The sequence below is a fragment of the Macrotis lagotis genome, chromosome 5 (genome assembly GCF_037893015.1).
Source record: "Macrotis lagotis isolate mMagLag1 chromosome 5, bilby.v1.9.chrom.fasta, whole genome shotgun sequence".
Classification (NCBI taxonomy): domain Eukaryota; kingdom Metazoa; phylum Chordata; class Mammalia; order Peramelemorphia; family Peramelidae; genus Macrotis; species Macrotis lagotis.
Genome location: NC_133662.1, coordinates 272,767,713 through 272,791,573, shown reverse-complemented (window position 1 = coordinate 272,791,573; position 23,861 = coordinate 272,767,713). Strand labels below are relative to the sequence as shown.

General features: G+C 50.7%; 1 protein-coding gene across 2 annotated transcripts in view; it reads left to right on the top strand.

Annotated features, from left to right (window-relative positions):
- The first annotated feature begins 2,283 nt into the window (after nucleotides 1–2,283).
- Nucleotides 2,284–23,861, top strand: part of ADARB1 (adenosine deaminase RNA specific B1) — a 169,531-nt gene continuing 147,953 nt past the window's right edge. For both annotated transcript variants that reach the window (XM_074189941.1, XM_074189940.1), the window contains exon 1: nucleotides 2,284–2,365. The gene's annotated coding sequence lies outside the window, so the exon portion shown is untranslated. The remainder of the gene's footprint in view (nucleotides 2,366–23,861) is intronic.

The window sequence follows — 23,861 nt, the reverse complement described above, 5'->3', positions numbered from 1 at the left end:
AGATTTTGACCAGTGCAAGGGAGGCAGGACCTCCAGTCCTCCCTCACCCCCTATCTCCACCACTTGCCCCTGCCTAGTCCCTCTAGTCACATGAGGAGTAGGGGCAGCACTTGGCTCCAAGAAGCTCCCATTCTCCTGGGTTCTGAGGAGAATGTGACCAGATGGGATTCTGACGCAGTTGGAGAGGGGAGGTGGGCCCTGGCAGCCCCGCTGCACAGACCCTGAGAAAAAGCTCTTGGAAGACAGAATCCTGGGGCAACCCGAATGGCGTTTTCTGTTTCATTCTTATCAAATCTGCCTGTCTCTTTGCTAATCGAAGGATGGCCGTCAAGCTTGGGTCTGAGTCTGGCCTTCCTTCTTTCCCAGTTTCTGTGGCTCTCCTCTCTCTCTTTCTGTTCCATGAGGAGTTCACTCCCTGGTGTCCATAAAGCTCTTCCAGAGGCTGGGAGGAGCCAACCAGGAGGGTGTGGACCCTAATTTACTCGTGACCTTGGGACAGACACCCTAGGATTGATGTTGGATTTCAGAAGCTGCTCACCCTTCAAAAAGAAGTCCTGGCCCAGCCTCCACCGTCTTTGCCGGCAGCTGTCTGGGAGCCCGGCCCAGGCAGCGTCTGTCCCACCTGGGACATGAGGCGCTGGGCCCAGTGGAATCTCCAGCTGGGGCAGCTGGAGAGAGTTGGGAGAGGCCTCAGCCTGGCCCAGCCCGGCTGCAGCTGGGCTCTTGACCTCGGCTTAGCTTCATCCGGCTAAGACCAGCCTTAGGGTCTTCCTTTTCTCCACTCCATCCATTCCATACTTACGCAATCCTTTCACTTTTCAGGGCAATTGGGGCCTAGGAGGTGAGTGCTGGAGGAGAATGGCCCAGAGGGGCTAGGCAGGGGGTGGGAGCCCTTAGAGGACCCAAAGCTTGAGTGGACAGAGACCTCAGGGGGCGGAGGGGGAGCTCAGGAAGCTCATGTCAACACCTCTGAAGGATCTCCTGCTCCTCTCTAAGGCAGGACAGCCAATCCTCCCAGAGGCTTCTGTTTTGGGGAGCACAGCCGGGGACCCCTTGCAAGGGGAGAGCTCCAACAGCTGGGTAAAGAGGGCTTCCTGGGGAAGGTGGCCCTGGCTCCGGTCCTGAGCAAAGCTCATCGTCCTTCGGCGTACGCGACTTGCTGTCTCCCATCCTGGCCCGTCCTTGGCTGCCGGGGACCCTGATGCCCATCACTGGGCCCCACTGGCAGCCCAAAAGGGCCCAGGGCCCGCTCTTCCACTAAGTTGCCATGTGGCCTTGGCCGAGTCACTTCCGTGTCTTGGCTCCTGGGTGTCTTGGCCTGAGTCGATGCAGCTGGCTCTGAGCTTGGCCTTGGCCTTCCCGCAGCTCCTCGGCACAGGCGCCGCCGCAGGTGGGACCCGGGTGGGCGCCGGCGGCTCCCGGGGTCCCACAGCGGGCCGCGGCTCCCCCGGGCCCGCCCGCTGCGCCCCGACACGGAGGCTGGCCCTCGCGGGGGTGGGGTGGGGGTGGGGCAAGGGTCCCGTCCTGCGGAAGCCCCGCCCACACCCGTGGCCATGGCCCCGCCCCTCGGGGCTCGGCCCCGCCCAGGCCTCTGGGGCTAGGCTGCCGCAGGGTTGACGGCCGGGGAGCTCCGCCCACGGGTCCGCCCCCGGCCAGCCTGCAGCCAATAGGAGCGCGGCATCTCTCTCCCGCCCCGCCCAGCGCCCGCCTCCCGGCCGCCAGGCTCCTCCTTTGACGACTCTAGCCCGGGTTGCCGCAGGGCCCCGCCCACAAAGCCCCACCTCCGAGGCCAGCTCAGGCCCAATAGGAGCGCAGCGGCACGCCCCCGCCCCGCCCCCCCGAGCGCCCGAGCCCGCCTCCGGCCGCCCGGGCCTGGCCTGCCGCAGGGCTGCTGGCCGCGAAAGCCCCGCCCACGGGCCCGCCCCCAGAGGCCTCCGCGCCAGCTCCGCTCCAATAGGAGCCCCCCGCCCGGCCCCGGCCCCGCCTCCCGCCCCCAGGCCCCGCCCCCGGGCCCCCGGCTCTCGCGCCGAGGCCACCGGGCCCGGAGCTGCGGCAGGAGGACGCTGCGGCCTGGAGCCGGCCGGGGGCAGGACGAGGCGAGTGCGCGTGCGCACGGGCCCCGGGGGCGCGTCCCCGCGCCGTGACGTCAGGCCCCGCCCCGGGGGCGGGGCGGGGCGGGGGCGGGGGCGCGGGCACGGGCGGGCGGAGGGCGCGGGCGCGGGCGCGGGGCCGCCGGGCAGTCGGGCGGCGGCGGCGGCGGCGGCGGCGGCGGCGGCGGCGGCGGCGCGGGGCGCGGGGCTCCGCGGGGCCGGAGCGGAGTGGGGCCGGCGCTCATGGCGGCCGCGCCGCGTGGCCTTCGGGGACGGTGAGTGACGGGCTCCCACGCGCGCTCCCGGCGCGGGCCCGGGGGGTCCGCGCGTGGGCTCCGCGGGGGGCGGGGCGGGGCGCGCGTGGGAGCGGGCACCCGGGCTCGAGTCCGGCCTCCGCCGGCCCGGGCGCAGCGGCCCGTGGGGTGGCCCCCGCGGGGTGCTCCTCCGTGGGGTGTCCCCCCGGGGCCGCGGGCGCTGCCAGGCTTGGGCGCCGAAGCCGCCGCGGCCCCCGGGGGGGCCCCGGCCCGGCCCCCAGCACCCCCAGACAGGGGCGCCCCAACTTGTCTCAGTCTGCCCCTCCCCGCCCCCACGTCGGTGCTGCATCTTGACAGCTCCGGGCGGAGGGCCGGCCCCCCCCAAGGCTGAGCCCCCCGGGCTGGCCACCCCCCCACTGGCCCCCCGGGCTGGCCATCCCCCCACTGGCCCCCCGGGTGACCACCCCCAGCCTGGCCACCCCCCACTGGCCACCCCCAGCCTGGCCACCCCCAGGCTAGCCATGCCCCCCCCCCCCGGCTCAGCGAGGGCCCCCTTCCCCCTCCCCTTCCCCTCCCCCCCATTCCCCTCGCCCCCCGCCCCCCGGTTTACGACGCTGGTCACAGGCGGACACACACCTCGCGAGCTGAGGCAAGACCTGCGGGCTGGGGGGTCGGGGAGGTGTTGGGGGCCAGCGGGAGCCCCGAGGCGGCATCGTCCAGCCCCGGCCGGGCACGGAAGGGCAGCTTGCTGGGGTGCTGTGCCCGCCGGGGCCCCGGGAAGTTTGAGCAGCCCCCTCCGCAGAGGGAGGGCAGTGCCCAGCCGAGCAGGGCCGGCCCGGCCCGGGCCCGGTGGGCAGCGGGGAGACCGGGCTGTTTGGGAGCAGAAAGGGGCCACCTGGCTACGGGGCACCCCGTCCTTGGGGCCGTGCCAGGGGAGAAAGAGATGCCGACCTATTTGGGATCAGGCGATTGCTGTTATCTTCTCATGTGGCCCGTGGCTTCTTCACGTTGCAAGGAAACTGAGACCGGCCCCCTCCCCTACCCAAGCTGAAGAGGAAAATATGGCTCTTTTGCCCGGCACTCAATTAGCCGGGCATCTTATCTTTGTGTGGTTTGAGCTGTGAAGAGGAGAGAGGGCTGGAGGCCGGTTGTTGGGCCTGGTGGAGGGGATTCTTGGTACTTGGGCGGAGGCAGGGAAGGCAGAAAAGCCCCCCCCCCCATCGCCTTTGATCAGATGCCCAGTGTAGACTCCTGTTCCACCTCAGTTCAGCTGTTTGTGGTGGGGAAGGTAAGGAATGCCGCGGCAGAAGGTGGCACCTTAGAGGGTCGTGTCAGGGTCCTGGACCTGGCAGGGACCTCCGAGGCCGGCCGGCCTGCATTGTACCAAAGAAGAAGCTGAGGCACAGAGAGGCCACCCAGCTGGGGACGGCTGGCACTTGTCCCGAGGCCTGGAAGGGAGTCCAGAGTCCCTGGAGGCCCCAGCCCCTGCGTTCCCAGAGATGGTCAGTCGCCAGGGTCACGGGGACGTCCCTGTGATGGCTGGTGATTAGCCGACTGCTCTCAGAGGCGTCTCCAGACCGTGGACTCTTCCTACAGGACTGGTTGCTGGGTCCGCTGGGATCCGTCTCCGTTACAGTTCAGAGACTGACAAAGTGTTTTAAAATGAAGAAAGTTTTCTCGGATGTGCTCTAGGATTATTGACTGCACAACAGAGAGGAGCTTTTCTTTGCATTCCCCCACTTGGCCCTTTTTCTGATGCCCCTCGGAATGGGAGTTGATCCTTGTCTGGTTTTGCATGAGTAAGTGGGCAGGGTCCTGCCTCGTGGGCTCCCCCTGCCCCAAGTACCAACATTCCCCTCCGACAAGCCAAATGACCACTGTTTCAGGGGCCTTGGTGGAAGGGGCAGGTGCCCATGCAGAGACCAGGACAGGGGGGCCTCCGTGTGGCTCTGCTTGGAGGACTTCCCCAGGTGACTGGGGGAGCAGCTGAAGGAAAGAAGGCGGGCTTCCTTCTCATTGACAAGGACCCCAGTGATCTACAGGCTTAGGGCAGGATAGTCCACTCTCTCAAAGACGCCCCTTCCCCCCAGCTCTCCCCAAAGTTGCCAGGTTCCCCCAGCCCATTGCACTGCTCCTGACTGACTTCTGCCGTCCCCTAGGGGAAGGGGCCTGCTCGGTGGCTGCCCAGTCCTGCCATTCTTTGCTAATGCAGGGCTTCTGATGGTCCACAGGCTTTCTGTGGCTGCCTTCCTGAAAAATGGTGTTTATGGGAATCTTGTTTTTCTCATCCCTGGATTCCTCTCTGGGTTAGGAGGAGAAGACTTAAATCCCAGGGCTTGGGGTAACTTGGGTAAAAGGCAGATGTCTTGGGTTCAAATTCCACCACTACCACTCGCTGCAACCTATGTGACCTTGAGCAAGGCACTTCCCCTTGCCGGGCCTCAGTTTCCTCAGGGGCGAGTCTCTGAGACTGGGGTTCCAAGGAGCCTGACTGTTGTGGTCTGAAGCTACCTGGTTCCTGGGTGGGTTCCCCCAGGTCCTTCCCCCACAAGGGGCAATCACTTGTGACTGCTCTGAATGGGACCGAGAACAAGCCCAGTGTGACTTTGATCGGGCAGCTCTGTGATGGAGGTCACTTCCAAACTATTGACCGGCACTAAGGTTAGTCAGACAAATGACCTAGAATCCGCTTCTGACCCTCTCCTGGTGCTCGGAGCTGTCTCCCTGGCATGGGGGCATTTCCAGCAGAGTGCCTGCTGTTCTGAGCCCATCGGGGAAAGACCAAACCCAGGAGAGTGGAGCACGGCACCCCTGGCCTCCAGGGGCAGTCTGAGGCGGTCCCTCCGCTTGGCACAGATGGGCCACATTGATTTTCTCCAGCTTAGCCTTGCCATCTGTTCCTCTGGCCTGTGCGTCAGCCCCATGGTTTCAGGGGCGTCGGGCTCTGGGAAAGCTAGGCTCCCCGGGTGCCATGGAGTGTGCATCGGAAGGCCAGAAGGTCTGAGGGCCGGCTTTTCCCCAGTCTCCATGCTGCAGTGTGGCCAACAGCCTGGATTCTTCCGCCTGCATGGGCGCAGAGCTCACCCTTTTACCTTTCCAAATAAAAGGGCTCAGATGTCTCAAAATAAAAGTCTGAATCCACCTAGATTGTGCGTCTTCAATCTCCTTTAAGGAAGGAGAGTGCTAGCTAGGCTCTCCAGGCTGGAAGGTTTGAGGAAAAGCATCGTTTTTGACTTGACGCGACATCCTGTCCCAAGATTTCCCTGTTTTTCTCTTGTTGAATGCAGGTTGTATGTTTGAGACATAAATGCTCGGGGCGTTCTTCCCCAGAGGTGGGTGCCTGAGCTCAGAGAAGTTGAGTAAGCTTCTTGAGGTCCCCCAGCGACCCAAGCTGAAGGTGGCTGCCCAGAGAGGGCCCAGTGGGTCCCTGCCCTCCAGGAGCTTCCAAGCCAACAGGAGAAAGGACGCAGGCACGTTAGCTGGCTGCTTTAACAGAGATGATCTCATTCAATCCTCACTTCAACCCCCGGAGATTATTGCTATTAGTTTTATTTACAGGTGGGGAAACTGGGTCAGACAGTGACTCACCTAGGGTTACCCAGTCAGTAAGTCTGTGTCTGGATTCGAATTCAGCCTTTTCTGGCTCCAGGCCCCATGGCACCCCTTTGTTGCCTTCAGCTGTGCAAACAAGGGAGAGCCAATGTGGTTGGGAGGTGAGCTGAGAGGAAAAGACGCCTCAAAAAGGGGGCTGGAGCCAAGCCAGGGTGCAAGAGCAAGCTGCCCCTCAGCATATTCATTTGTTATTGAACATATGGAAAAGGAATTCCCTGAAGAAGGCCCACATTCCCCCAGGAGATGGAGCCAGATGAGGACCCACAAGGCAATGAGGACACCCAGTTTGATGGTGGACAGTGCCACTGAGACAAATAGTGGGGCAGTTATCGAAAGATGTTTTCTGTAGGAATATCTCCTCCTTGGGCATGACTCTAGTGTGCAGAGAGCTTACCGCACCACACTTGGGTGTGATCGTTATCAATCCTTTCTGCAGATGAGGACCCTTGGAGCTTGGCGAAGGGAGCGGCCAAATGGAAGACAAGAATGCACTAAGTGAGTCATGGCTCTCAGTGTAGACGGCTTGCAGAAAGCCAGAATAGAAGTGGCTTATACTGACAGTGGTCAGAAGGTTTCAGGGAACATCCATCCAGGCCACTGTGGTAGCTATTTGGTAATGCTTTGTTGGATTGAGTTGCTGGGAGCTCTTTACCTGAGCGAACTTGGGTGCCTAGGCAGCAGGAGGGGAGACCTGAGCCAGGGTCACAGGAGCTGGGGGAGCTGTCAGTTTCTCGGGCAAGTTTCTTGCCCGTGAAATGAGGAAGTCATCCGAGGAAACATCAAAGAATCATTTGTTGAAGAGCTATTTATGGAAGGCCCTCCTGGGCCAGGGACTAGGGGCCTGCTCCGTCTTCCCAGGAGGAGAGAAAATTCACTTGAGTTGCAGCGGGAGAAGATGGTGCGGAGGCTCTGGGTCCAAAAGAACCTGGAGGGAATCCCGGCCTTTCCCTGCCCTCTTTCCTTGTCCCCTCCCAGCTACAGGGTTCCCTGGCTGACTGTTCTGAAACTGAGGAGGGTCCCATATCAGGGGTCCCTGGGGGAAGTGAACCCCATTGGGTTGGGGTGGTTTGGCAAGTTACAAGGCTTGTGAGATTGCTCACTGATGTCCATTCTGTTAAGCCTGGTTAGAAGGTCATTTCAGAAATACCTATGGAAAGGTCACTCAGATCACGGCAGCTAATATTGCTTAGAGCTTTGAGGGTTGTGAAGTGGACCTTCTGTTATTAGTCCCATTTTACCACTGAGGAAATTGGAGCACACAGAGGGGAAGTGAGCCCAGGCTCCTGCAGCTAGTAGGTGGTCCAAGGTAGAATCTGAACCCAGGCCTTTCTGACTCCAGGCCCCTTGCTTGATCCTAGCTGCCCCGCTGCCTGGAGAGCACCTCGTCCAAAGGACTCTCCAGAGCAGTGACTTTCCTGGATCCAGAGGGTGGTCTGGAATCCAGGTCTTCCTAACATTAGACTGGCTGGCTGGCTCCTGTGGGCCAGCCTCGGAAACCATCAAGGAACATTCACAGCTCTCCAGTGTGAGATGGGGGAGGTCACAGCAGAGCCATTGCTTCCTTTTCCTCCCAATTTCCCTGAATTGATCTCCATAATGAAGCTGCTTAAGAAAATGGTCTCGATTTCTGACAGCCTTTAAAATTCATTCCTCCACCCATTTGTGGAAAGGGAACTGGAGGAGGGGCCCCAGATCCTTCCTCATGTACCTTGGATTGGGACTTTTGGTCTCCTGGGCTAGAGGAAGGGGGAGGTGTCATCAATCTCTGAGACCCCTGAGAAGCCACTGAGATGAGTGACTTGCTCAGGGTCATCCAGCCAGCGAGGATCTGAACTCAGGACTGAGCTGATTCTATTATACTTCCTCTCCATGTAATTCAGTTCAGTTCAGCAAACACTCATTAAACATTGACTGTGTGCCAGACCCTCTACTAGGCATGGGAAGGCAAAGGAACAGGTGACTCCCCCTCCCGCCCCCATTCCAGGGATTTATACCTGGAAGGATAAGATGCCTCTCCAGAACCAAGTCCTGGCAAATTCTTAATAGAGATTCTATTTATTTAAGGCAATAGAGTTAAGTGAATTGCTCAAGGTCACTCAGCAAGGCAATTATTAAGTGTCTGAGGCCAGATTTGAACTCAGGTTCAAAAGCCAAGGTTCAGCCCTGACTCCAGGGCTGGTGCTCTAACCACTGTGCCATCTAGCTGCCCCTACCACTAGGCAAGATTCTTTTGGAGACCCAAAATATCTCAGAGAAGGCTCCCTGTGGAGGCTGATTCCAGATCTAGGGTGACTACTGGTCCAGCCTCATGAACTTAGAAATGGACATTACCCAGCAGGTGACCAGGGCCCGGCCTGGGATCTGGCCCTTGACCTGGGGTGGCCTAGGGCCTGGATTCTCATCTTAATTTCACTTCTGACTCTCTGGAGAGTCTGGGCTCCTGGTCTCAGCCACTGAGGGTCCTTCCAGTTTGATGAGGAATCTTCTATGGATTCCTATTTTAGAGTGTGTCCTGAGGTGTGCCACCCAGGTTATTTCTATTTTATAGGTGAGGAGCTGGAGCTCAGAGCTGTTATGGGAAAGTAGGGAATTCAGACCCAAGCCTTCTGACTCTTTACCTCCAGCATTCTTTCCCCTGCATCTACCTCTCTGAGCTCAGACTTAAACACCGGCATCTGGGAAAAGTACAAAATGGCAGCAAAAAAAGGAACTCAGACTCTCTAGAGTGCATGTGTGTTTGTGTGTATAGGTGTGTGTGTGTGTGTGTATGTTCGTTTCCATGCATGTGGGTGGTTTTGTGTTCATACATACATGTTTGTGCACATGTATGTGTGCATGTGTATGTATGTGTGTGTGTGATCATGGGTTCTCCGCTAGACCCTTCTCAGCAGTCACACACTCGGTAATGATAGCGTGTGTGGCCTAGGGATGGTCCTGGTCTAGGACTCCCCAATCTCCCCTCCTCCTGTTTTAATTCTCAGTCTAATGGGGAGGCTGTTGTCATGGTAGTTGGGGGATTCTCCCACTCTCCTTCCCCTATATTGAGTAGGCAGACATTGAGTTGGGTCTTGATGGGACAGAGGATTTGGAGGGGGATTGAGGAAGCAGGGGTATGGACAGAAGTTCTGAGGTGGATTGGACTTGAATAGAGAAAGGATTCACTGGACAAAAGCCAAGAAAGATAGACTTAGTTTTTGGGGACCCAGGGCTGGTTGGATACCTTCCTCCTGATAGATTGGGTCATAACTTCAACCCACAGGATGACTGGAGGCTCATTGACCCCCACAATTCTGTGCTTAATTTTATTCAATGCTTAAACACACTTTTAGATAGATGTACACCAGATTCCAGTGTCAGTTCTAGGCAGGTCTTAGTTTGTCTAAAAGGGATAAATTAACTTAAGCAAAATCACCCCAATCTCCTTTTTGCCTCCTTGCCCTTCTCATTCCCGTTCTTGCTTTTCAGATTTGTGGTTGCTCTGATTTTTTCAGTAGTCAATTTGTGCTGTTTCCCCTTTTTTCTGTATCATGTCATTTGTCTTTTTCATCTCTTTGAATTTGTCATTTCTTGAGGAGCCAGCACCATGACAGAGCTGTGTATAGAAAGCAGGGCACCTTTGGGAAGAGTCAGAGTTGAGACAAAGCCCAAGAGAGGATGAGTCTCCCAGGGTCCAGACTCAAGTACACAAAATTTGGTTCGTAAGCAATAGGAACTCAAGACTCTTGGCTAAAGAGGTGAATTTCACCTCTGGGTTATCCCTGAGTTTGATGGAGTGAGACTCCTGATTAGAGAATGAATGTAAAAGAAATGGGATAGGAAACTGAGTTAGGGATTGGAGAGGGCAGCCTGGGGAACTTTGAGGAAACTCAGGAAACTTCATTCTAGAGAGCATTGTGTGAAGACTGTTGGTGGCAGGAAAGAAGATCTTATCATCAGTCTGCACTACAGATCCCCTGGACAGAAGGAGGACCTGGATGGGGAATTGGGAACAATCCAAAGCCTGACCCAGTGACCTGAGAGAGAAATGGGAGGAGGTGGGGACTTTCTCTCCTCTCAAAGCACAGCAGCAAATGACCCGTGCCTTGTCGTGGCAGTAATTTCATCCTTCCCTCAATAAAGTGTGATTGTCTTCTGGAACGTATTCACACCAGCTGGCAGGACCTAGTTTTTGGGGTGCAAATGATGGGAATCTTATAAGAAATGACCCTTTCAGCCAGGAGAAAACCAGGAATAGTCTGACTTAGAGAAAGGTAAGCTACTCTCTTATGGTCTAAGGATTCTGTAGGGATGGGAAGCTTCACGTTTCTGAAGAGGAAAGTGGGAGGGGTCCAAAGAAAGCCAGGCAGCCAGCTCCCTTGGAGTTTGCTACCATCCATTCACAGTTATGAGAACCCTCCTGAGGAAGGACCTGTTTCCTGTCTGCCAGACCCTGTGTGATGACCCCTCAGGCTAGAGTGAGTGGAAACACAACTAGCTCAGAAGCTGCAGAAAGCTCCAGGCAGCAACAGTATGGTGAAAAGCTCCTGGGGAGAAGAGGATGGTCCAAGTCAGGCCAGGATCACTGCCCAAGCAGAGCTGCCCATGTCTTCACTCACTCTGCGCTGTCTAAGAGAGGGCCTTTGGACTGACAAAGGGCTGGTGGGGTCATTGGGAGTTGAAGGAATCTGAATCTGCTGGCCCAGATGAGCTCAGAACCTGGTGGAGAAGAGGTACCTCAGGGCTGGGGAGAGGCAGATGGCTCCCCTTTTAAAAGAAGTAAATGCCACGGACTGCATGCTGGAGGCCAAAGAGTTTGCTTGGGATTCCTGGCAGAGTCCTGGAACGCATTATTAAAGAGCTGGTTAAATGAACACTTGGAAAAAGATGCAGTGGTCCCAAAGGGCCATCGTGGCTTCTTTAAGAACAGGTCATGCCAGCCTCAGCTCACTTCTTGTGTGATGGATCCCTGGAGTAGTAGCTCAGAAACAGTGGTAACAGTTTTAGCAGATAAGAGAAAGAAAAGGCATTCCTCAATGGCTTCCTTAGGCTGTGGAATCAGGGAGGGCACAAGACAAAACAAGACTGCCCCCAGCTCTCCATTTCCATTAGGGGTCCTGCTGCTGGATGGATGGCATGGTCTCCTGAATCCTGGAAGACAGCGACAGATTCCCTCCGAGTATCATTTCCATCCATAAGACCATTGTTGAACCATTGGATGGCATCAAGGCTTTGGGGGTTGGGAACTTTCTTTTCTGGGTCTGTAGTACTGAGGTAGCTGCTGCATCATAGTTGTACTGATGTGGCTTCCTGGGATGGTGGCTGTAGGGGCTGGTGGTCATGACTACTCCCAAGCAAAATGCCTTATCCCATGCTGTCCTTAGGGAGACAATGAAGGCAAGACACTAGTACTGCTAGATGAATTTGAATTGGCTGCCTACCTGGACCCCAACCATAGTTGGTAATGGTTCTGTGTCCTGAGTGGAGTGCCCCAGGGATCTGGGTTTGACCTCTATGCTTTTATGTTTTTGTCAGTGATTCTCAAGAAGAATTAAATGTCTGACCCATCAACTTCACAGGTAAAAATAAAGCCAGGAGGGATACGTAACTGCCAGTAACAGATTCCAAGCAGATCCCTGCAGATCACAGCTTTCATTGAATTGAACCCAAGCAGATATAATTCAATAGATAAATGTGGACTCTTACACTTGGGTTGCATTGTTGCAAGAGGAGAAATGAGAGATGGTTAAATGGAATCTGCTCCTGCAGGAGAAAGTCAGTTCTTCCTTCTAGAATCCAGAATTTCCCTCTAGGCCTAGATTCAATAGCATTCAGAATCTCTTGTGATTAGAAAATGTCCAGGATGGAGGTCAAACCCAGGAAGGTGTTGAGAAAGTGCAAAGAACTCCAGACCTAGGAAAGGGCTGCATTCCCTGCCTTCTACTCACACTTCTCGTCTGTGATCTGGAGCTAAAGCCTTAGGTAAAGATCTACTGACTTCTGTGCTTACCCTCTCTTTTCCCTAATATGTTTTTGAGAAGGAGTTGTATGTTTATCAAGAGTATGCTTGAAAGAGAGGATGAATTGGGAAAGAGGTTTGGCTCATGAATTTTTGGGGCCGACATTTTTCACTATCTTTTCACTATCTTACAATTTGCTGAAAATATCAAGAATCCAAGGTCTGACCACGGCAGAAAAAGCCCTTCTTGAGCTGGACTTGTCCAGACTTTATTCCAATAAGGAGGAGATCATACAAGAAATCACATGGTCCAGTAGCCCTCTAACATGGGAGAGGGCTGCTTGGACTGCTGTCCTGGATGGTATTTTGCCCACTTGATGGTGAAGTACTCCCCAGGTCCTGTGACCTCAAGAGTGATGCTGTGCTGATGACCAAGTCCCAGAATGCGACTGAACTTCCTCTGAAGTCTGATGGCCACTCAGGAGTTCTGTCCATATGTTTTCCTCCAGTCTGGACTTGGACATAGAACTGATGGACAGTTGACTAGATGAGCATTGTGGGTGGATAATGAACCTGGCTCAGAATTTAATAGGAAGAGAAGGGCCCACGATCCATGCCTACTAGCAGTGGTGTGTGGGCAGGTATCTTCTAGGTAATGGAAGCCTGGAAAATCTGGGGGCCGCCTCAGCATGCCTGAGTTTCTATTTGGTCACCCCAGGGCATCAGAAGCTTTTGAAGAGGGCCTCTGACACTCTGTGAAGACCCTTGCTGGAGGATTCTTGGGACAACATGAGCTCAAATGAGTGAGCTGTGGTCTAGACTATATTGTTGGCTTCACAGAAACACAGAGGGTGGAAGGGGGAGCCCAGAGAACCTAGTGATTAAAGAGTGTGACCAGCTTATGTTTGTTTGAAGATTACCTGCTTAAACCCTTTGGATGATCATTCACTTGGAAATGGCTTTCTATCTCTCCAATTTGTGATGTTTCTACTCAATTCTGGATTTCCAACATTGTCAGAAACAGACTCTTGACGTGTGGGATTTCCCTGTCTGTTTCTTTGGTTTCTTTCTGGGAGAACCTTTTCTATTGAGAACCAAGCATTTGCATGCGTCCCCATATCACAGATCTTACCTGCATTGCCAGTTCTTATGTTGATAGCTTGTAATTCTGAAGTCTGTAATGGCCGAGTTGTGTCTTTATTTTGGCAAGGCGAGAATAGGCTGAGAAATAGCTTGGGAGCATGGGGCTCTTGTGGTGGCTGTTTTCTGATGTAAGGCAGGACTTGCAGGTGATGCGTCTAACAGTGGGCTAAGCACAGGATGGTTTAAGGGGGCTGGGGTAAGGGGAGGAAAAGACAAATGACCAAGTCCAGTATTGATTGACTCCTTGTCTGTGTGGCATTCTGGGAAGTACCCTAGAGAATACAAAATGAGAAGACGTGGCTTTCTCTAGGGGAGAGTATGCATCACTCAAGGAGAAAAGATCTTCGCCAGATGAAGTAGCTGATTGAATTGCTGCCTCCCAGGGCCCTGAGCACAAGAGGTATTGGAAGGGAGGCCACAGGTAGGAGGGGCTGAGTCAGGGCCCTGGTCCCGTCTTCTAGGTTTCTCCCTGGGTTTAGAAGGTGTCTTGCATATCCCAAGGAGTCTGAGTGGATAAGGGCACCATTTCTAGAGTCGGGTAACTTGAGTTCAGACACTTAACCCTCTGTTTGCCTCAGTGTCCTCATCTCTAAAATGAGGACAATGCCCCTTACCTCACAGCGGGGTTGGGAGGTTCAAGTCAGCTACTAACTGTAAAGTGCTTAGCACAGGGTCTGGCCCACAGGGCACACTCAGTACCATCGAAATGGGAGCTATTTTCACTGGCTATCAGTATGATGTGGGAGGGCTGATGAGTGGGGATCTGAGGACTATTTATGGGCATCAGGTGGGGCCTCCGAACCTGCTTGATTTTGATTGGTTGCCAACATTATGGGCTTTTAATTTAGCAGTAAGTGATTCACTTGGAGAAGGAGTGTTGCTTTGCTTTTCATAGATTCCCACATTTTGAACTTGAGAAATCTAAATTTAGGTACTGAGGGTCCCTGAAATGAGGCCCCCTCTCCTCCCCAAGATGCACACAGACACATCTGCTTTCTGGATTCCAGGCAGGACCCCAGATGTGTTTCTCCCTTGCTGGGCTCATGGGCACGGGTGATGGGCAGTGCAGCAAAGGGGCGAAGATGAGAACCCTGGAGAGCGGGTCAAGACAGCTGACAACTGGCTGCTCTCCTTCCCGGGGCCTTGGCTTCCGCAGAGCTGTCCAGGGTTCTGAACCACTGCAGCCTGAGATTCTTTGGGACCCCAGTGGACCAAAGCCCTCTCTTGCTCAGCACTGGCTTCCCTCGAATCTTACCCTCTGGGCATAGAGACTGCCTGCCCTGCTGGCATCCATCTGGCTCCTGACTCCTGAGGCTGCTCCATGCTCTTCCTTCCATTGGATTGCTTCTTTGTTAGCTTTGTCTCCTTACCTGCTTTAGCAGTGCTCCACGCTAGCTGCTCACTTCTCTGCTAGGTGATGTCCTGGGGGGCATCCTCACAAAGCTCAGCGGCCCACCAGAGTCTCTATGACTGGAGAGTGAGAGTCTTAGAGGAAGAATTCATTATTCCTTTCCCTGTTCCACTTTCCTCTGTCAAAAGATGTTGAAAAAAATTCAAAACTAAAAGAATTGTCAGTAAAGTTTTTAAGAAACTGCAAAACTTGTTTTGGAGGATGCATTGACTAAAAAGACTCTTAGAGTGAAGACCTCTGAATGTAGACATGGAAAGGACTCTGGGGGGGGCTGATCTTCCATATGGGTAAATAACGTGCCTTTCTAGAGCAGCTGGATGAATTGTTCTCGTGACATCTCCTTTGGCAAAGAAGGGCAGTTCTGGTTCTTTGTACCTAGTGATGTGAATCTTTAATGCTATTATTTCTCATTGCTTTTACCCAATGTTAAACATTTTTTGTCTTAGATTGCTTGCTTGTATTTTTCAGTGCCTAGAGGAGTGAAGAAAACTGTGAATCCAGTGATGTCCACAAATACCTAACAGCATTCTGCCCACTTGACCAGCAGCTGTGCTTAAAACACACCGTTTAACCCTGAATTTGGAATCTATAAAGAACTAGTGGACTTAGCAAAGTGGGCTGCAGTTGGACGTCCATGGTGGAGCTAGCTACTAGGATAGTAGGCGTAGCCTAGGCATTTTCAAACCCTTTTGGGCCCCCTGGAAAACTTTTATTGACTGGTGTTTTCTCTGTTGATTGGAGTGGTTTGAGGAGCACTAGGTGACCACTGCCTGTTGGTCTTGCTCCAATCAGATATCAGTGAACCTCAAAGAAGCTGGCAGAGTGATTGAGCAGGGGGAGTGATGCCCCAGAATGTCTGTGCTTTTGATGGAGTGGTGTAGGTGGCCTTCCCTGAACCTTCCCTGGGAGGTCAATAACACTGAGAAATCCAAGGGAGGTAAAGGGTGGGGGGCTGGCACCGTCATTTGGGGGATCAGGAAAGCTTCATGTTGCTGTCAGGGCTGTTTCACTGACCAGCAGGTGTCACCTCCATTTTACAGAGGAGGAGGAGGTGAGGTTCAGAGGGGGAGGGGGCTTAGCTCAGGAGTGTCTGAGGCTAGATTTGAACTCGAGATTTTCCTGCCTCTAGGGTTCTATGGGACCATGTTGATTTCAAAGTTTCGGAGTATTTGCTAGTCTCCCTGAGTGGAGAAGTGTTTGTATCGGGAGTTCCTGAGATGTGTGAAATCACACATCTGGCCCAAGAAGGAGAGGAGGCGGGCAGCTCAGCCTTTTCTCCATCCCTGGTGGGCGTCCTTCTGTCTGATTCTGGCAGGGACCTTCCGTTTCTCCACCTCCCTTTGTTTGGCTTTTTTGGAAGCTTCCTCGCTGGTCTCAGGCTCTTTTGGAGCATCAGTGCCAGTGCTTCTGGTCACTGGACTTACAAGCTCAGACTGGAGCTTTACCCACCTTCCCTGGCATCTGCTGCCAACTTGGGGGTTTCTTGCTATGATCAGAGCTGTTCTGGCAGATACTGGAAATGCTTTAGCTGTGTGGAGCATCTTTGCACGGTCCTTTCCCTACACCTCCAGCTGTGGCCAGCTCGCAGTCTCTGTCCTTGGGCCACTGGCCTTTCCTCCTTGGGCTCTGCAGCTAAAGATGGTGGTGGGGTTGTATGAAGGGTGGGGACCAGGGGACCTCCAGTTTCTCCTCTTGTCCCTTTGTCTTGGGTTGGGGTGTAGAGGGGCCTAGGAGGATGCTTAAAATTTCAGATTTCTCTAAATCTGAGTTGAGAGTGGAAAAATGACCTCTGGCCAATCCTGTACTTGTTGGAAATCAAGTTAAGGAGAGAGGAGGCAGCTGGGGGCAGTGTGCCATAGTGCCTTGTGCCAGGCCTGGAGTCTGGAAGAACTGAGTTAAAATGTCAACTTAGACATACCAGCTGGGTGACCCTGGGCAAGTTACTGAATTCTATTTGTCTTAGTTTCCTCATCTGTAAAATGAGCAGGATAAGGAAATGGCAACCCCCCACCAGTATCTTTGCCAAGACAACCTTAAAATGGGATTGTAGAGAGTCGGATAATCGTAATTAATCATGTTGTGGCCTAGTGAGAGCCTGACTTTGGGTAAGTGGTTTTTTGGTGAAATCAATCTTTTTTTTTTCTTTAGAAAGATTTTATTTATTTTGAGTTTTACAGTTTTCCCCCTATTCTTGCTTCCCTCCCCCCACCCCCCACAGAAAGTAGTTTGTTAGTCTATATTGTTTCCATGGTAAGGAAGTGAATCTTTTTTTTTTTTAAAAGGTGCTTTCCCCACTATTACATTCCCGCTTTAATCTCTGTCACCCACAAGGTTTGGGGGGATGGGGTTCCTTTGGTAGGGGGAAGTAAGTAAATAGGTGATTTCTGATTTTTGAGCAGTTGGTTCTCATTATTCCCTGGCCCTTGCCTGTGACCTGAGTCTCAGGGGTCTTAGCCTATTTGGCATCTGGAGAAGCCGGGGAATCCCTTCTCCTGATCACATCTTGTGGCCTACATCCATATTGGAAAGAAATGCTGAATTTCAGTGAGAGGTTACTGAACAGAGATGCCTTTCTAATACCTTCCAGGTTCATGGATCCCCCTGACATCTCCCTAGCCATCCCTTGGACTCTGGGGACCCCAGGTTCTGGGGCTTTACCAAGCACAGTAGAAGGGGCAGGGGCAGGGCCTTCTCCTACCAACCTGGTGTGATACAGCAGAGATAGTTTTAGCTTAAGAATCTAGGAATTGCCTGCTGTTCTGTGGAATCCCCAGGAATGACTTTGGGAGGATGGGCAACCATGAAGGACCAGAGTCTCCCCAGGGAGGACTATGGAGCTGGTTGGGGTGGGGGACTGAGGGGGGGGTCTCTGGCAGGAAATGGGCTCATCAAATCCCCTCCCTGTCAATAGCTTGGGACTGGGGAGGGACAGACACCATGCTTTGGAGCATTAGGAAGACCTCTCCTGCTCCAGGAGGATGAGTAGGCTGGATATGGTCACCAAGGAGTTGGAATGGGGTGAGAAGTGGGGCAGGGCCTGGCGGGGCTTCCCTCTCCATCCCCTCCCCACTGGAACCTGCTGCTGCCATAGGGCCCCCTCTCCCACCCTGAGGTCTGCATGCCCTTGGAGATCCCTGGAATGAGAGTCTGGAAGTGAGATTGAATTGAAGAAATCTGCCACCAGCCAGCCCAGCGAAAGAATCCATTGAATCCATTGGTCCCTGGGGGAAAAACCCCCTCCTCATCCTCCAGGCCCCATCTCTTGCCATCACTACTATCAACTGGGGCAGAGTGTCAAGATTGTTCTTTTCCTGCCTCATCTGGGAGCCTGCTCCTTTTCAGCACCGAGTTTAATTTCTCTCTCCCTTTTGGGGGGAGCCATTGGTTGGGCATTTCCTCTATCTTTCTCATTGTTGAAGACCATGAGTTTTGGGGGGTGTCACTGTAATTTTCATACCCCTTCCCTCCTGTGCATGGACGGGAGGAGCCTCACCCTGCTGTATTTTTACCCTCAGTAAAGAGGAAAAGACGCTTTGGCTGGAGTGGTCAGCACCATTTACAATCCTGCCAAAGGGAGCAAGGGGCTGAGCACCCAAGATTGACCCAGTGACCTTCCTACTGCCCTGGCCTCCTAGGGGCTTGGTGGGCCCATAGAACTGCCTGCCCTAAGATGCCTTCCCAACCCCCCGATGGGTCCATTGATGTCTAAGGAGGGTCTTTGCTCATTGGGTGAGGTCAAAGCTGTGACAGCAACTGTTCCTTCTCTGTTCTTTCTTTCCAAATTGTCACTGTTTCCTGAAACCAAACAGCTGCATTCCTAGACCATCTCATGGGAGCTAATCTCCACACTCTTCTGGGCTTTCGTCAGAAGGGCCACTAACATGGAGGGTCCAGGATCACATGTCACGCCACAAAGCAGACCACCCTCTGAGGCCTCTCTTCTCACTGGGGGGACAGGAAGAGAGTTCCAAGATAGAGGCAATTTTGGTTTCTTCAGGAACTTTTAATGAATGATTTCCCATGTGTAGAGCCTGCTCCTGGTGAGGTGGAAGACATTGTGGGTGGTGTGGGAGTGAAGGAGCCAGTAACTCCAGCCTCTCCCTTCCCCCACCAAGGCAGAGAAAAAGGGGGCTCTGTAAGTGGTCATTGGGAGTCATTTTGACTTCTTCACCCCCTGAATGCATGCCCACCATGCTGATCACTCCAGATGAGGCTGCACATGAGGCAGGTGTGCCCAGACCTTGGGGGATCTTGCTACTCTAGTCTCTGGCTTTTGTTTTGAGTTAGTCTTTTTTTTTGGTGGGTGATGATCTTTTTCTGTCAAAAAATACCCAACCTTTTTTTTTTGAATTTTGAATTCCCAGTTCTCTTCCTCACTCTTGCCCCATGCGCCTTCATGATAGAGGTCACACACATAAGTCACATCTCCATCTTGGTCATGCTATGAAAGAAAATAAGAATGTGACAAATTATCAGCTTCAACCTGCCTTCGGACTCCATCACTTCCCTTTTTTTTCTTGGTTAATTTGTATTTTGTCCAATTATATCATGTTGATCTCTCTGATGTTCATCATTCCCTTATCCTTCCTGGGTTGAAAGACTCCTGGGCCTTGGTCTAAACCTCCCCTCAATGTGGTCAGAAGGGGCCAGAGACAACACAGAAAACACTGTATCCCTTTGTTTGGAAAACAATTTGCCTCCTTTCATAACCTTGTCCTTCTTGGCTTAGGTCCCAGAAGACAAAGGTGACTCACGTCCCTTGCATCAGGGACAATTATAAATAATAATTTTCATGGTGCTCTAAAATTTCTAAGATAGTTCACAAATGTTATCATGGGAGGCAGGTGCTGTTATGACTCCCATTTTACAGTTGAGGAAATAGAGGCTAACAGATATGAAGTGACTCAGCCAGGGTCACACAGCTGGTAGGTGTCTGGGGCAGGATTTGAACTCGGGTCTTCTGACTCCACCTTGAGCTCTCTCTCCATGGGGCCACCTGGATGTCAGTGATGAAATATCCGATGTCAGAGAATAGTCTGGCGCAGATGCCCGGCACCTGAACTCAGGCCAGCACTTGGGGGAGGTTCAAGTGAAGAGATTGTCCCACATTAAGTAAACCACAGCTGATTTATGTGGTTCCTAAGTTGGAGTTTCTCCCAGCCTGGCTCTCTGTGAAGTGGGGCTCACCTCGGGGGAGGGAAAAAGAAACACATTTCTGTTAAGTAACCCATCCTTTCAATAGGTCTCAAGCCAGCAGTCTTGGCAGCAGGAAGTCCTGGATTCAAGATCTGCCTCCTCCCCTGCCAGCTATGCAACCATTGTTTAGCTTCTCTGGCCTTCACTTTGCTCAACCTTAAAGTCAAGAGCAGTGGAGAGATAGAGGATCACTGGGGATCCTTCGGAACTAAGGGACCATGGTCATTTCATTGATGGGAGACTGACTTCCTTAGACCTTGCTGGGCAGCCCTTCATAGCCGTTATGCGCAGGGCCTAAGGAGCAAGGAATGGACCTGGGATGGGATTGAGCTAGGGCACTCCAGGGAGAGGTCATTCCCTCTACCAGGGCAGGTGGGCAGCTCCTCCGCCACATCAAATCCCTGAAGGGCAAGGTAACTGGCTATTTTGTGGCAGAGCTGCCCTCCAACCCTTGTCTTGGGGTCTCTGAGGCCACTATACTCTCTTTCCACTACAAAATGTACCATTTTGTCTTGTTGGTTATTTGAGGGCAGGGTCTAGGTTTCATCTAATCTCTGCCTTTCCTCCAGATTTGGAACAGGCTTGGCTTAGAGCAGATATGACATAAGTGTTGGTCCAGGTGGAAAGGGTTTGTCCCAGATGCCCTAGGATCGTTTCTTGTAAGGTAGATGAAATCCAACCACGATTCTTTCCCTCTCCTCCCTGTGACCTGGGGTTAAATCCAGTATCAAAAAGTGCCCCCAGATTTAAAAAAGTGAGAATTGGCTGCTCTGACCTGCCTGCCTGTGTGGGGGCAGGAGATTGGAGCGGGCAGGGAGGTGCCAGCTGTGCAGTGAAGCCTCCTCACCTGCCAGATGGATCCTCCTGGGCTGGGTCCCTCTGTCCTGGGCCCTCCTCCCCTCACCCTCTCAGCTTCCCTGAGTTCAGATGCTTGACCAGCCAGGCATTCTGCTTCCCTGTCAGGGGCTGTCCTCCGCTTCCCTGTGTGCTCCTCATCTCTCACCTCCTGGCCTATGGGCCGGTGGTCTCCTCCACCTGGGATACCCTCCTTCCTTCTCTCTTCTTCCACATTTAGCTTTTGGGCTCTGCCTTGTGCATGAAGCCTCCCAGATACCCTACCTCCTTTGTGTTGATTGACTTTATCATGATGGCATATATATTTTTGTCTGTTTGGGGGTCTCTCTTCAGAATGTCAGCTCCTTGTGAGCCTGGAGACTCTACAATTTAAAAAGCATCTGCTGACAGGTGGATCTCCCTACCTATGGCATCACTGCCCTCATGCCCGTTCTCATTGTTTCCCCTGACTCTGGTTCTTCATCCTTCCAATCTCCCTGCACCATCCTGGACCTCTCCCCCTCCCTTCTCCCCAACATCCAGGCAGTTGCCTAATCCAGCTTCCTCACAGCTGCCAAAATAATCTTTCCAACACAGAAGTCTGACCACGCCACTCCTCTACATAAGAAATGCCCATGGCTTCCTTTTGTCTCTAAGATGAATTGTAACCTCTTCCCATCCACACTGAAATGCTTTCCTAGTGTGTCTGAATTCATGAGAGATATTAATTTTTGAGAATTAGGAATGAGAAGTGGAATTTTCAAAACCACTCTATTTTTCATAACATTTTATTTACATGACAAAATAATACTGAGCAGATATAATAATAAACAATGAACAAATTTTCTGTGATAGGTTTATACTAAACATTTCAGAGGCTTTCTGTAAAAATTTTAACATTAAATATATGATGTATTATTATTATGAGCCAATATATTATAATAGTGATTTGTAACAAATCTGCTAACAAGTCAACTGATTCCTTTAATATTTCTTAACTAACAGCATTCTTCAGAATCTTTGCTTATTATTATGCATATCTAAAATAATTTGTTTAATATATATTTTGTAGTATTTATGTCAGCAAACTTCATTGCATCATTTAGACTTTTTAGTAAGATTAATACCACTTCATAGAATAATTTGTCAGATTTGTCAGTTTGAATACTTACTTTTCTTCCAAAACTTGTTATTTCTTGGAACATTACTCATAGAACTAGCATAAATATACTATGTGTGTAAACTTATCAATACTTATTATATTTCAGTAATGACAGTTATCACCAGTCCCTGAACATATTAGCATGTTAACAGTTAGAAGCAAGATTGATCAGATCCCATGCTACCTGTCCAGGTTCCATACATGTTGCACTTAGCCTTTGACTCTGCCTAGCTATCAGCTTTTCTTGTTTTCAACTTGGCATTAGTAGATTCCTTCAAGCCAGTAATATCTCTGTGGTGATTGTTAACCTTTTAATCTGATCAAATTGTAGTAGTCTTTTCTGATTTCTTGACTAATTTTTCCCTCAAGATTTGGGATTTGGAAAGAGAGATATTTTCCAAGAAGTGCTAGGAGAGAATTCCCTCATGGAAACACTAGCTCCTCATATTTGAATTTTAACTAGGAAACTCTATAATGCTTCAGGTGAACATTATTGAGTAGCAATTGTGATTGTGAACATTGTAGCCATGACAAAAAGAGATAGGCAATATTAGGCTTAAAGGTACTATAGATGTGAACCAATATTAATATTTCATTTGTATTTCTACATATGATGACTTAACATCTAAATACATAAAAGAAAATCAACATTCAGGAAGAAATGGTAAATCTTTAATAGTGGGAGACCTGAATGTATCTTTTAGACAAATCAAAGAAAAATATTCACAAGAAAGAAGAACCTGAACAGAACTTTAGAAAAGTTAGATATGATAGACCTCTAACAGTTATTAAATGGGGGGCATAGAGGAGTTTACATATTTCTCATCCATTTTGGCACTTTTATAAATATTAAGGCATACATAAAATCCTTACAAAGATATGCAGAAAATTTTAAAAAATCCTTATTGATTTTATTTATAATATAATAATATGTAATGTTATGTGACAAATAAAATAAATGATAATGTAATAAAATCAAATTCAATAAAGGACTTATAAAAAAGAATAAGAGGTAATGGGAGACTTAACTTAATCCTAAATATTTGGTGACCAAAAGTTTTGGGATGCAGCTAAAGTATTTTCCTTGGGGAAAAATTATATCTTTAAATGCACCATCAATAAGAGAGAAAGAGCAAGTCAGTGAGTTGGTAATACAATAATAACAACAACAAAACTAGAGAAGCAAGAAATGGGAAAAAACCCCAAACAAATCCGACTGAACACCAAGATAGAAATCCTGAAAATTTAAGAAGAGATGAACAAAATAGAAAGCAAAAAAATCTGTTGACTTAATAAAATAAAATTTGAGACTATTTAAAAACAAATAAATAAAATAGATAAGCATTTAGCTGGTCTGACTAAAAATAGAAAAAGGAAAACCAAGGTGTGTATAATAAAAATAAAAAAAGAATTCACAGTAATTGAAGATGAAATAAGGTAAATTGTCAGACTTATTTTGTTTTGACAATAATACTAAAAAATTTTAATTGAAATGAATATTTACAAAACAATAAAATGCCCAGATTAACAGAGCAAGAATTTGGTTACTTAAATAACCCAGCCCAAGATAAAGAAATTAAATAAGCTCTAAATGTGTTCCCAAATTAAAAAACAAAACAAAACAAATCAGAACCAGATGGATACCACTGAATTCTATCAAACATTCACATAACAATAATAGTAAAATGTAAAATGCAAAAATAGAGAAAGAAGTGATCCTTCTAAACTCTACCAACACAAATATAGTCAACCCAAATCAAGAAGAGATCAAAGAAAATGTAGAATTATATTGCTGATGAACAGTGATGCAGAAATATTAAATACAGTCCTCTCAAAGGGATTCCTGAAAACACATTAAAAGTTTAGACAAGGGGCAGCTAGGTGGCACAGTAGATAGAGCACTGGCCCTGGAGTCAGGAGTACCTGAGTTCAAATTCAGCCTCAGACACTTAATAATTGCCTAAATGTGAGGCCTTGGGCAAGCCACTTAACCCCATTTGCCTTGCAAAAACCTAAAAAAAAAAAAGTTTAGACAACATAACCAGGTTTTTCTACTGGGAATGGATGTTTGAACTCAATATAAGGAAAAGTATATGATAAAGGATCATATTAATAACAAAAAGAATAACGGCCCTATGATTATATCAGCAGATGTTAGCAAAGCTTTTTGATAAAATCCAACACATTTTTGTTCATTTTTTTGAAAACATAGACTTAGAGATAA